This window comes from Sapajus apella, unplaced genomic scaffold (assembly GCF_009761245.1).
Source record: "Sapajus apella isolate SASKATOON/1434 unplaced genomic scaffold, GSC_monkey_1.0 scaffold20, whole genome shotgun sequence".
Taxonomy (NCBI): domain Eukaryota; kingdom Metazoa; phylum Chordata; class Mammalia; order Primates; family Cebidae; genus Sapajus; species Sapajus apella.
The window spans coordinates 25,724,117-25,736,983 of record NW_022436960.1 but is presented as its reverse complement, the minus strand read 5'-3'; the positions used below and the strand labels follow the sequence as shown (position 1 = coordinate 25,736,983).

General features: G+C 47.0%; 1 protein-coding gene across 8 annotated transcripts in view; it reads left to right on the top strand.

Annotated features, from left to right (window-relative positions):
* Nucleotides 1–12,867, top strand: part of TMEM63C (transmembrane protein 63C) — a 79,773-nt gene that overhangs the window by 4,455 nt on the left and 62,451 nt on the right. For 5 of the 8 annotated variants that reach the window (XR_004271767.1, XM_032287766.1, XM_032287764.1 and 2 more), the window contains exon 2: nucleotides 10,524–10,672. The exons of 1 other annotated variant lie outside the window; for it this stretch is intronic. The gene's annotated coding sequence lies outside the window, so the exon portion shown is untranslated. Of the gene's footprint in view, nucleotides 1–9,992; nucleotides 10,013–10,523; nucleotides 10,673–12,867 lie in introns of those variants that run through there. 2 more of the 8 variants (XM_032287772.1, XM_032287765.1) reach the window with 1 other exon arrangement.

Genomic DNA, 12,867 nt, shown 5'->3' with positions numbered 1-12,867 from the left:
CCAGCCCTGCGCCTATAGGCCTTCATTCCTGCCAAGCCAGGGCCTCTGGTGTTCTTAGAGGATCAGAGGCAGAAAGACCAGGCCAGCTTCCAGCAGGAAACCAAACTGTCTCCTCACCGTTTCTTAGTGGCCTGGCCAAGGAAGGTCCTGGAGACAGAAGCCTTCTCCTCACTCTGGCCGAGTCTTCTCAGAGTTGTGCTCAGCCAGGTGCATGCTGGCCTCAGGCCATGGGGTCCCAGTAAAAGAGCAAGTGACCCTAGGGTCTTCGGAGAGATAGATGGGCGAGATGGAGCTATGGCCAGTCCTCTGGGATACGGCTGTCTGTTGGGTTTTGGGTATTGAGGCCTCATTGCCTTGGGGTGTCTGAGTGGCAGTGATTTGGGCATAGGCCAGAAACGCTACAGAGGGCAATGGAACACATACCCAGGGCCCTGTGGGGAAATCAATCCTGCTTTGATGGGGACATGGGAGCACAGAGGACCTGTCACACATGGACGCACTCTCTGGGGGAGCACTCTGGAGCTACCTTTCCACCTGTTTCATTACCTGCTTACTTCACTTCCGCAAGTCCTCCGTTTGCAACATGGTGAATCCCCACCGCGCAGAGCCACTGGGAGGATGGATGGGAGGAAGCAGAAAAGTGCCCAGCATAGTGCCTGGTGACCAGGAGTCCCCTTCTTTTCCATTTGCTCGTCCCTCTATCTGCTGAGTGGCTGGCTGTCCAGGAACCTCTGGGATGGCGACCATGATTTTTTTGTTTTGTTTCTTTTTTTAAATAGTCTTGTTCTGTTGCCCACACTGGAGGGCAGTGGCACTATCTTGGCTCACTGCAACCTCCACCTCCCAGGTTCAAGCGATTCTCCTACCTCAGCCTTCCGAGTACCTGGGATTACAGGTGTGCTCCAACACATCTGGCTAATTTCTTTGTATTTTTGGTAGAGACAAGGTTTTGCCATGTTGACCAGGCTGGTGTCAAACTCCTGACTTCAAATGATCTGCCCGCCCCAGCCTCCCAAAGTGCTGGGATTACAGGAGTGAGCCACCACGCCCAGCCAGACCATGCTTTTTGGTGACACCAAACGATGTCGAACAATGGCTGACCCACAGTGTCAGCTGCTCCAGGCCCTATTACAACTGAACTGTCCCCATCAAAAAGGCTTCAGGCCATGCATGGTGGCTCATGCCTATAATCCCAGCACTTTGGGAGGCCAAGGAGGGAGGATAGCTTGTACCCAGGAGTTCAAGACCAGCCTGGGCAACACAGGAAGACCCTGTCTGTACAAAAAAGTAAAAAAATTAGCTAGGCCTGTGGTTTCAGCTACTCAGGAGGCTGAGGTGCAAGGATCACTTGAGGCCAGGAGGTTGAAGCTGCAGTAAGCTGTGACTGCACCACTGCACTCCAGCCCAGAAGACAGAGGGAGACCCTGTCTCAAAAAAACAAAGCAAAACAAACAAAAAGGCTTCACATCCCTGAGGACCTGGCAGAGGGGGAGTCTTCTCAGAACCAGAGGGGTGTGTGTGTGTGTGTGTGTGTGTGTGTGTGTGTGTGTGTGTGTGTGGTATGGGCAGGGAGTGTCCTTTCATACAATGAATAAGCTGTTGCTGGACCAAGGATCCCTTCTCAGCTGGGGCCTCATGTGCCCAGGCATGTCAGCTAGGCCTGGCTTGGGAAGACTTTCTCAGGTACCAGAAGAGCCACAGCCTGAACAGTGAGCCTGGCTTGAGGCCCTGAAGCCACTCAGCGGCCTCACATTCCCTGTCATTACTTTTTAATCCTCTCCACGCCTTGGGAGAGAAAGCAGGTCTGAGTCGCCCGCTCAATAGATGAGAAAGCTGTGGCTTGAGAGGTTGTGACAGCCACAACCGCACTCACACACCAAAGCAGCAGAGTCCAAACGGGGGCCGTGGCCAGTCTGTGTCCAAGGGAGTCATCTGTGCGCTGTCCTCCAAAGCACAGCTGACACATCCTGAGCTCACCTCCTACTGCTGGGGCTGGGGGTTTTGCTGAAGTTGCTTAGACAAAAGGACTTGGAAGAGAAGGTTGTGCATCTGGGCAGGGCGCCCAGAAGCGGGTTCTGCTGAAGGACGCCTCGTGTCATGGGAACAGGGAAAGTGGAAGGCTAGGATTCCCATCCCACCCCACCCAGGTTCCAAAGGGCTGAGCCAAAGCAAAGGAAGGGGACCTGGCCCAGCCAGGCCCAGGCCCCACTCTCCTTGGAGGGGCTTCTTGGGGCCCTGGGCCAGGCACATACATGCAGCTTGTGCTGCATGGAGCAAGAGACAGGAAGCCCCTGGCCTGGGTCACAGAGCTGCCAAGTGGAGGAGCAGAAGGAGCCCCTGTCCCAGCATCCTCCTGTGTGGCTGGGGAGGGAACCCCTGCCAGAGCAGCCCTGATCTGTTCCCAGAAACAGAGGAGGGGAAGTGATTGGGAAGAGCAGGCTTTCCAATCCAGCCCTATCCCAGGGCCTGGTGTCCCCGTGACTGCCTACTGCCCCTGGGAGTTACTTTTGAGTCCACTCTGGCCCAGAGTCTGCCACTGAAGGCTCATCTTGGAGTAAGCCCGACCTGCCTTCTCCAGTGAGGCTCCCTTCCTACGCTATGCTCCCACTCAAGGGTTATTTGTGGGGCGGGGAGAGGGGGGTGTCAGATGCCCTTGAAGTTTTTACAAAATACACATGCCTAGGTTTTCTGCCCCATCTCACCCCAGCTTGGCTAAGAACGATTGCTCTGGCAAATCAAACGCGCCCTGGACTGTCTGAGCCACCACCCCTCCCCATCCCAGTCCTTGCTGTTATCCCTACCCTCATCTGTTCAGTCTTCCTTCCCTTCAAAGACCAATTCAAATGCTATCTCCTTGATGAAGCCCTCCCTGGGTCTCAGCCAGATGAGATCTCAACAGCCTTGAATGCCCTTACCACACTGAGTCTATCTCTTCTGCTAGAGAGTGAGCTCATCCTTTCACTTATCAAGTGTTGAGTGCCAGTCACATTTGCCCTCCAGTAATTCCTGGGGAAAGGGGTGGGTAAACAAGGAAATGGCTTAGTGACAGTAGCTTGAGAAAAATAATAACATTCTGTGAAAATAGCAATACAAAGCTCTGCAAGACATTCTGGTAAGGGCTAGTAAAACTGAACGTGTATATGCTTGATGACCAATGGTTTCACATCTAGGTGTACGTTACCTAGAGAAACCTACACATATGCATAAGGAAACAGTTCCAGGGATATCTAGGGCAGCAATGCTTGAAATGCAAAAAAAAAAAAAGATCTTGGCTGGATGCTGTGGCTCATGCCTGTAATCCCAGCACTTTGGGAGGCCCAGGTGGGAGGATTGCTTGAGCCCAGGAGTTCAAGACCAGCCTGGACAACATAGCAAGACCTTGTATCTACTAAAAAAAATTAGTCAAGTAGGGTGGTGTGTACCTTAGTCCCAGCTTCTTGGGAGGCTGAGGTGGGAGGATTGCTTGAGTCCAGGAGTTTGAGGTTTCAGTGAGCTATGATCATGCCACTGCACTACAGCCTGGGTGACCAAACAGAGAAAAAAAAAGATGCCTCAACCTCAATATCTGCAATAATAGAATAATGATTAAAACTGTGATACTGGAGCCAGGTGCGGTGGCTCACATCTGTAATCCCAGCACTTTGGGAGACCAAGGTGGGCAGATCACAAGGTCAGGAGTTCAAGACCAGTCTGGCCAACATAGTAAAAGCCCATCTCTACTAAAAATAGAAAAAATTATCCGGGTGTGGTGGTGTGTGTCTGTAATCCAAGCTACTCAGGAGGCTGAGGCAGTAGAATTGTGTGAACCTGGGAGGGAGAGACTGCAGTAAGCCGAGATCTTGCCATCGCACTCCAGCCCGGACGACAGTGTGAGACTCTGTCTCAAAATATAAAACAAAAGAAAACAAAAAAACCTGCAATACTATGCAACAGTTTAACTATGTGTGATTGGGGAATTTTATTTTATATAAATTATAGCTTAGCAAAGCTGATATAAATGTACAGACACATTAATACATTCTGTATTAACATAAGTAAATTTCAAAAACAATGCTGCAAAAAAAGGAAATTGCAAAATAATACCATTAGTGAAAACTGAATTTTCTTTTTTTCCTTTTTTTCTAAGACAGAGTCTTGCTCTGTTGCCCAGGCTAGAGGGGAGTGGTGGTGCGATCTTGACCCACTGCTGCCTCGACCTCTCGGCCTCAAGCAATCCTTCCACTTCAGCCTCCCAAGTAGCTGAGAATATAGGTGCATGCCACCACACCTGGCTATTTTTTTTTTTTTTTTGTATTTTTTGTAGAGATGGGGTTTTGCTATGTTTCCCAGCCTGGTCTTGAACTCCTGGGCTTAAGTGATCCACCTACCTGGGCCTCCAAACGTGCTGGGGTTACAGGTGTGAGCCACTGTGACTGGCTGAAAATTTAATTTTCATAAAAATCACAAAACAGTACTAGCTATGATTTATGGATTTACTGATTTCTGTTGCAATGCCTACCAAGCTCATGCTTGTGGTGCCTTGGAGGGAGAAGGAGCTGAGACTGAAGGGGGAAAGGAAGGACTTCTAAGTTGTAACACTTCATTTAACAAAGAACAGCTGAAGCAAAAATGACGGAATGTTTACGTTTGTTAATTCAGTTGGTTTAAGTGAATTTTTCAAAGTTGAAGAAAAGTAATCTGAGATGTGGAAGGAAAGGTGCCCTCCCCTCACATCTCCCTGGGGAGTCAGGAAAGGGTCCAAGAGGAGGTGGGGGCTGGGTGTGAAGGACGCAGGGAGCTGGCAGGTTTCACTGGGGTGGGGGAGTTGGGAAAACAGCCGTCGGTGCTTAAAGCCAGGGAATACCTGTGCCGGCTGTTTGCACTTCTGAAATGTTTGTCGATTGACTGTAACAAGCTGTCCCTCTGCCGCCCTCTCATCCCATTCTCTGATTTCAGCTGTTCTATTTCTGAGTTGTGTATATAGTAAATAGGTTCCTGGGGGGGAAATCATGTGTCATTTTATGATTTTTTTAGAGACAAGATAATCTAGTGGGCGTTAGGAGAGGATTGAGGCAAATATACAAAATTGAACATTAGAATGGGGAAATAGCTGCTGATACAGAGAAAATAGAATTATTATGATGATGATTGATACTGTGTTTGGCCATATATAAATCCAGTTGAAAACCAGCTGAAACTGATGATTTTCTGGGAAAATGTAAATCATCAGTTTGACCTCAGGAGAAGTAGAAAATCCCATAAACCAATAATCAGTGAAAAAACTGAGTTTTCATAAAATTCTTCTCCAAAAAAACTAAGATTTAGATAGCTTCTCGTTTCTATCAAACCTCCAAGGCACAGATAATGCCATATTATTTAAACTGCACCAACTACACCAAATCACAGAGAAGGAGAGATTCTAAATTATTCGATAAAGTCCGAACAATATGGATACCAAACCTTGACAAAAATAGCACAAAAAAGAGAAAAATAACTTAAAAATCTTATGAATAGTGGTGCAAAATTCTTAAATAGCAGTAAATGCACTCACATAGCATTCTGTTAAAAAATGAACATACCACAAGCAAGTGGGGCTTTATTCCACAAATATAGACTCCACAGGGAAAAACTGTTAATGTAATTAACAGCTCTTTTGAACTAAAAGCTCAAAAGAAATAAAAAGTCATATAAGCTGCCGGGCAAAGTGGCTTATGCCTGTAATCCCAGCACTTTGGGAGGCCGAGGCGGGTGGATCACTTGAGGTCAGGAGTTCGAGACCAGCCTGGCCAACACAGTGAAACCCTGCCTCTAAAAAAAAATCATACAAGCAACTTCATAAGTGCAAAAAAATGTCTAAAATGCATTTGAAAAAATTCAACATGTCTCTGATTTTCACTCTTATTTCATAGGAATAGATGGATATTGCTTAACATGATTTTGTGTATGCCTGTGTGTGTTTGTGTGTGCATGTGTATTCAGACACACAAGGAAAGAATGATCACTACTACTGTAATTCTTTAACACTGCTCTATAAGTACAAGCCAACACAAATTTTGAAAATATATGTTATAAAAGTGCTAAATTTATCAAAATTGTAGGCAATAAGATTGACCACCTAGAGAAAAAATAACAAAATTGTCAACTGAAAAAAAAATAGAAATAATAAAAGAATATACCAACATGATCAGTAATAACTTTTAGAAACAAAAATGTATAGCTTGTCTGTATGTAAGCATTAGCCTCTTTTTAAATATAATGGAAGAGATTTAAATATTAGTAGTAAGTACTAAAATAACCAGTACTAAGCCTAACTAGAGGTGGCAGGAGCCGCTCTTAAGACTGCTCCTTCATTCTTGATTCCCTGGCACTTGGAACAGGGCCTGACACATAGTAATAGATATTTGTCAAATGATGGAACTGCTTCACAGATTGATAAACAAAGCGCACTTAATATGCAATAATAATAAAAGTAATCGCCATCATATAGTAGGTCCCCTGCGTGGCCACTGTCCTTTACCTGTAGACTAATCTACAGGTAAAGCATCTAGCTTAATCTACAGGTAAAGGATCTATCCTGTACCTGTGATCTATCCTGGAGAATGTTCCGTATGTGCTTGAGATCACGTATATTCTGCTGCTGTTTGGAGGAGTCTTTTGCATATGCCTGTTAGGTCAGATTGGACTGTAGTATTGTTCAAGTTCTCCATTTTCTTATTGATCTTCTGCCTGGTTGTTCTATCCATTATTGAAAGGAGAACTGAAATCTCCAATTATTATTTGTCAATATTGCTTCGTATATTTGGGTGCTCTGCTGTTAGGTGCATATATGTTTATAATTGTTATATATTCCTGGTGAATTGACCCTTTATCATTGTGTAGTAGTCTCCTTTGTCTTTCATGGCAGCTTTTGACTGGCATAAATATGGCCGTCCTTGCTTTCTTTTGGTGACATTTGCATGGCATAACTTTTTTCATCCTTTCACTTTCCACCTATGTGAGCCTTTACATCTAAGGTGAGCCTCTTGCGGGCAGCGTATATTACTTGTATCTTTCTATACGCTTTAGCTGCAATAACTCATTTAATCTCCATAATAACTCCATGCAGTTGGCATTCTTGTTACCTCCATTTTCAGATGAGGCACCTGAGGCACGGAAAGGGTAGGCAAAAGAGAGGAATGACAATTAGGAATACAAATGACAAGAAGCTAATTGCCTTAGTTTAGAAAAACTTCTTAACAAGGTCCAGTAGAGTGGAAATTTGACGCAAGCACTTGACTCTGAGTTCATGCTCTTTGTTTCCATCCTTCTACATGGTCAAATTGGGATTTTGAATTTAGAGGGAGGATTTTGGGTTGGGAGCAGGAAATGGATTATTCAAACATGACTTTAGGACAACTGTGTAGCTCTCTGAAAAAAATAATAAAGCTGTGTCCTACCACAATCCCGACACCAAAATAAATTCTAGAGGGGGTAAAGATATTTTAAAAAGAAAGAAAAAAGCCCAGCGTGGTAATGCGTGCCTGTAGTTGCAGCTACTTGGGTGGCTGAGGCAAGAGAGTCACTTGAGCCCAGGAGTCCAAGGCCACAGTGAGCTATGATTGTGTCACTGTACTCCAGCCTGGGCCATAGAGTGAGACCCTGTCTCAAAAAAGAATACGACGAAGATGAAAGAGGAAGAGGAGGAAGAAGGAGAAGAAGAAGAGGAGGAAAAGGAAGAAGGAGAAGGAGAAGAAGAAGTAGAAGAAACCTTCAACAATACAAGTGGAAAAGATGGACAAATACTTTCATGATTCTCAAATGGGAAAGGCTTTTTAAGCAAGTCCAAAGGCTGCCGAAAATAAAGTCAAAGGAGATGAATGACAGTTTGCAATACACATGACAAGAAGTTAATTGCCATAATTTAGAAAAACTTAAAAAATCAATAAGACAAATTAGAAAGGACAGAAGCAGACAATTCACGGAAAAATAAGTGCAAAGGCCAGTCAGTCAATAAACATGAAAACATGTCTGTCCTTTTCGACAACTGAATTACAAATTGAAACAAGATACCATTTTAAAACTCACTGTCAAAACCTAACAGTCTGATAATCACACTGTGTGAGGGTGGAGAAAAACAGGCACCCTCACGAGTTGCTGGGGCAGAGCTAACAGGTTCACCCTCATTGCAGGGCAATTTGACAATATCTACCAGAATTGCTAGGTTCACGTAAGTTTTGACCCAGGGATATCCTCTAGCTGGCCTCATATATGTGCACAAAGATACAGAGTCAGGCCGGGCACGGTGGCTCATGCCTATAATCCCAGCACTTTGGGAGGCCAAGGCAGGTGGATCACCTGAGGTCGGGAGTTCAAGACCAGCCTGATCAACATGGAGAAACCCTGTCTCTAAAGCTCACGGCTGTAATCCCAGCACTTTGGGAGGCTGAGGCAGGCGGATCACCTAAGCCCAGGAGTTTGAGACCAGCCTAGGGAATAAAATAAGACTTCATCTCTACAAAAACTAAAAAAATTAGCAAGGCATGGTGGTGGGCACCTGTGGTCCCAGCTACTTGAGAGGCAGGGGTGGAAGGATCACTTGGGCCCAGGAGGTTGAGGCTGCAGTGAGCTGGGATCATACCACTGTACTCCAGCCTGGGCAGCAGAGTATGACGCTGACTCAAAACAAACAAACGAGGAAACACAAAGATGTTCGTTACCGCTTTGTTTGTGCAGCAAAAAATGTAGAAATAACCTAAATATCAATCAACAAGGACAGATTCACAGAAATTGTAGTGCATTGGTTCAGTGGAACACTATGAGCTATTAAAAGAATGGAGGGATCTGTCTGTGCTGTATGCAGAGATGTGTGATGTATGTTAATTAGCAAAGCAAATATAAGTACTGGGAATATGTTCCTGGTTGGGTTTAAAATAAAGATGCAGGCATAGAGAGATATATATATCTATACATATGTATGTATGTGTGTGTGTATGTGTGTGTCCACATTTCTGAAAAAAATTCTCAAGGAAAATTTAGGAAACTTGATGATATTTCTTTTGGAGAGTGGGGCATAGGTCTGAGATGGCAGGGACATCCATGCTATATATCTTTTCTCTTTCTTTTTTTTTTAGAGACAGGCTCTTGCTCTGTCACACGCTCTGGAGTGCAGTGGCACTCTCATGACTAACTGCAGCCTTGACCTGCTGGGTTTAAGCAATCCACCCACCTCAGTTTCCCGAGTAGCCGAGACTATAAGCCGACAGCACCACACCCAGCTAATTTTTTTTTTTTTATACTTTTTGTGGAACCAGGGTTTTGCCATGTTGCTAAGTCTGGTCTCATGGGCTCAAGTGAACCTCCCACCTTGGCCTCCCAAAGTGCTAGGATTATACGTGTGAGTCACCATGCCCAGCCGAGATTTCATTTTCACTGTGTATTATTTTGAATGGTTTGATTTTTTTCCTAAGCATGTTATTTTCAGAATTTAAAGAGCAAATTGAAAGCCGAGCATGGCGGCATGTGTCTGTAATCCCTGCTACCCAGCAGGTGGAGGTGGGAGGATCAGTTGAGCCCAGGCGTTGGAGACCAGCCTGGACAACATAGTGAGACCCCATCTCAAACAAAACAAAACAAAACAGGAATATTTAAGAAGAAACAAATTAGAAGGGGGAGAATACCAGTTAAATTGCCTCACCCTGAACTTTGTTTTTAAATTCGTTTCTCAGTGGGTTCACCTCTTCCTGCATTCACAATTTCAAATGTGGACGGGCCCAAGAGATCACCTGCAATCTTTATTTTGTCCATGAGGAAAATGAGAGCTAGAGAGGATTTAGCAAGCTGCCGGGGCTCCCTGGCTGCAGAGATTGGGCTCCTGTGATGCTGCTTTCAGAAAAGGGACCGACGACTCCTTTATGCGGATATACTTGGGCTCGACTGCCCTTTTCCAGTGTGTCGTCAGTGCACTGAGTCTTACTTCATAGGCACCCATGTGAGGAACTTGTTAAAATGCAGGTTCCCAAACACCCGCCCGGAGATTCAAATTCAGTGGATCAAGGTAGGGCCCTTCCACCTGCATTTTAGCAAGCCTTCCCCGACAGATGATTCTGAAGTAGGTGATGTCTGTGACCCCTTTGGCCTCCCCCAGCTCAGCCCTGCTGGCATTGTCTGTGCCTTTAGGCTGAACCACGCCAGTAAGGGAAAGTGGGGTGCTCCAACTCAGCAGGGGAAGTGACAGAGCTGGTGCCTGGACTCCCAGTATAGTGCTCTCCCCACAGCTGCTACTCACCTGGGATGAATGGTCGCTCCCAGCTCACCCACCCCCAGTGGTGGGCACTGGCTGGCCTGGATTTGGAGCTGGGGCAGGGTGGGGGTTGTGGGTGCATCTGGGGTACCTCTCACCCCATCAGAACTCCCCAAGGCAAGCCTTGTGGGAGATACTGACAAGCATGTTGGAGCTGGGAGGGGCTTGGCCAGCTTGGGCTTGGGGAGGAGCTGCGAGGAAGCCAGGGAGGACTGGGATGCATGCCCACCTGCACTGAGAGGGTTCTCTTGTCCCTGTGCCATAGAGTCTTGGAGGAGCCTCCCTCGGGGTCAGGAATCGAGTGGGGACACTCAGAAGCACCTTTTCCTGGGGACTGATCAAGAGGAGGGAAGGTCCTGTAACAGCCCAGAGGCCACGTAGGGCCCAAGCCCTGAACCTCAGCTGCTGCTCCAGGTAGGTGCCCCTGGCATCATCCCACCACCCATCATGGCCAAGCCCTAGTTCCAGCTCCCCACCTTGAGCCTGGGAAATGTGGCCACCCTGGCCATCCCATGGCCTGCAGCTCTCCAGCCAGCACTTGGGCAAAGGCCCTCCCTAAGCTTTCCTAAACCCACAACCTGCCAGGACGGGGGACAGGTAAAGCCTAACCCCCTTCCGAAGGGCACCGTCCCAGGTGACCCTGCTCATGAGACCTGGGAAGGGGCAGAAGATGCTCCGGCTTTGGTTAGGTTGTCCTCTGCCCCCTGAAAATGCCCCCGGGGCTGAGCTGCTAGCTGGGCCCCCTGGTGGTTCTTGCCCAGCTGACTTTTATTGACGCTATGTCAATGAATTTCTGTATTGAGGCAAGCCCAGAATCTGGCCAGAAACGGCTCTTCCAGGAGTTCCCTAACTCTTGACACTTTTTCCTCTAGGAAGGGATTAAGACAGATGGTATCTTCATAGACTGCTAGAGCTGAGGATCTTAGCGGTAGAATCCAACCGCAATCTCTTTTTACTTCTCAAGCATTACTTACATCAGTAGTGTACTTTCCAGTGTTGTGGTTGAACATCTCAGAGGAAACAGGTGTAATCTTGTCAAAACAGCACGGGAACCCCTTTGGCTTTGGACAGCCCTTCCTGGGCTCAGCGGCCTCCCCTTGCCTCCCAGCCCAGCCTGTGCCCCATGCTCTTCTTCCTCTCCTTCCACCTTCCCAGCAACTCCTCTGCCTTTGCAAAAGAGACATTGAGAGTGGCTGGACATCCCAAGCCAGAAGGTATTGAAGCTAGGTTAGCATCTAAGTGAGGCTTTTCCCTATTTAAGTAAGTAAATACATTAACAAATAAACCTTTGAGGAAGGTTGAGAGAGTCCAGGAAGCTTTCCAGAGGAAGCTCTAACAGTGATAAGATTTCCCTCTTTGAGAGTGTCTCAAATCTCTCTTACATGAAAGATGTTATTCTGCATGGGCTGCTGGCCAAGAACACTGTGATTGTTGCTGTTATTGATAAAAGTAATCTTAGATATAGTTCTTTACGTTGTCCCCTCTATAATTTCCTGGTCCTTTATCGGGAGACCCCTCCAGGGCAGGGGGCCTTAGCCACAGGCAGTGTTTTGCTTCTTTTCCTCTGGCCATCCCCATGACCCCAGCCGTATGCCAGACCCTTGTTCAAGATAACTGGGAGATGGAGACGCAGCGGTGGAGCCAGGTGGGTTCACATCCCAGCTCAACCACCTACTGGCCTTGTCATCAATATGTACTTCTGTCTCTTCATCTGTGCAGTGGGGTTAACAATAGCACCCTAGGGTGAAGATTAACTACGGTAATATCTGTGAAGTGCTTGAAACAACATCTAGCACCCAGTAAGTGCTTAACACATTTGATCTGATCATTGCAAAAGTCTGTTCTCTCTCAGCCATAGTCTGCTGCCAGATCAGCCTCCCTAAGGCACAGTGCAGTCATCCAATTCCCTGGCTCTACAACCATCCATGGCTCCCCATTGCCTAGTTAATGACTGTGCTCTAACTTCAGTTGAAGGGCTTGAAGGCAGAGACAAATACTGTTTACCTTGCATGTAATAAGGAATCAGTAATGTTTGCTGGGAGAGGGTTTCTACCCTCAGGGTGGGTGAACTGAGTCCCTAAGGAATGGAACTGCAGTCACCTACAGCCCATCTCGAGGGGCTTGATCCAAGCTCTTCTGCCTCCCCGACCATAGCCTGGCCAGGAGCAGACCTGGATATAGGGCTCTGGACCCGCACACAAGGCTAGGGGTGGTTTCCCTTGGATCCACCCTGCAAATGCAGTGAGCCCTATTTTGGGCTCCAGACTTGGTACACACCAGAGTCAAAAGAGGACGCCTGGCCATTGCCCAGACAGGCAGTGACCACGGTTATAATGTGTACTCTCTGATGAGTTCAGGCCAGGCAGCAGATGTGACATCATTGTCCTCATTCATCACGGGACCGTGGCCAAAACTTTGGCTCCCATGGCTCAGGCGGGAAGCCTGCGGCCAGCAGAGACTACCCATGATCTGGTATCTTGGACACAGAACTCAGCTAGCTCCGTCCTGCATCTCATCTGCTGCTCTGGCAGAAGAAAGGCCACACACTATGGAGAAACAAGCCCTGGGCTGGGACAGGACAGAACAGCATTTGAGACCAGCCTCCTCAT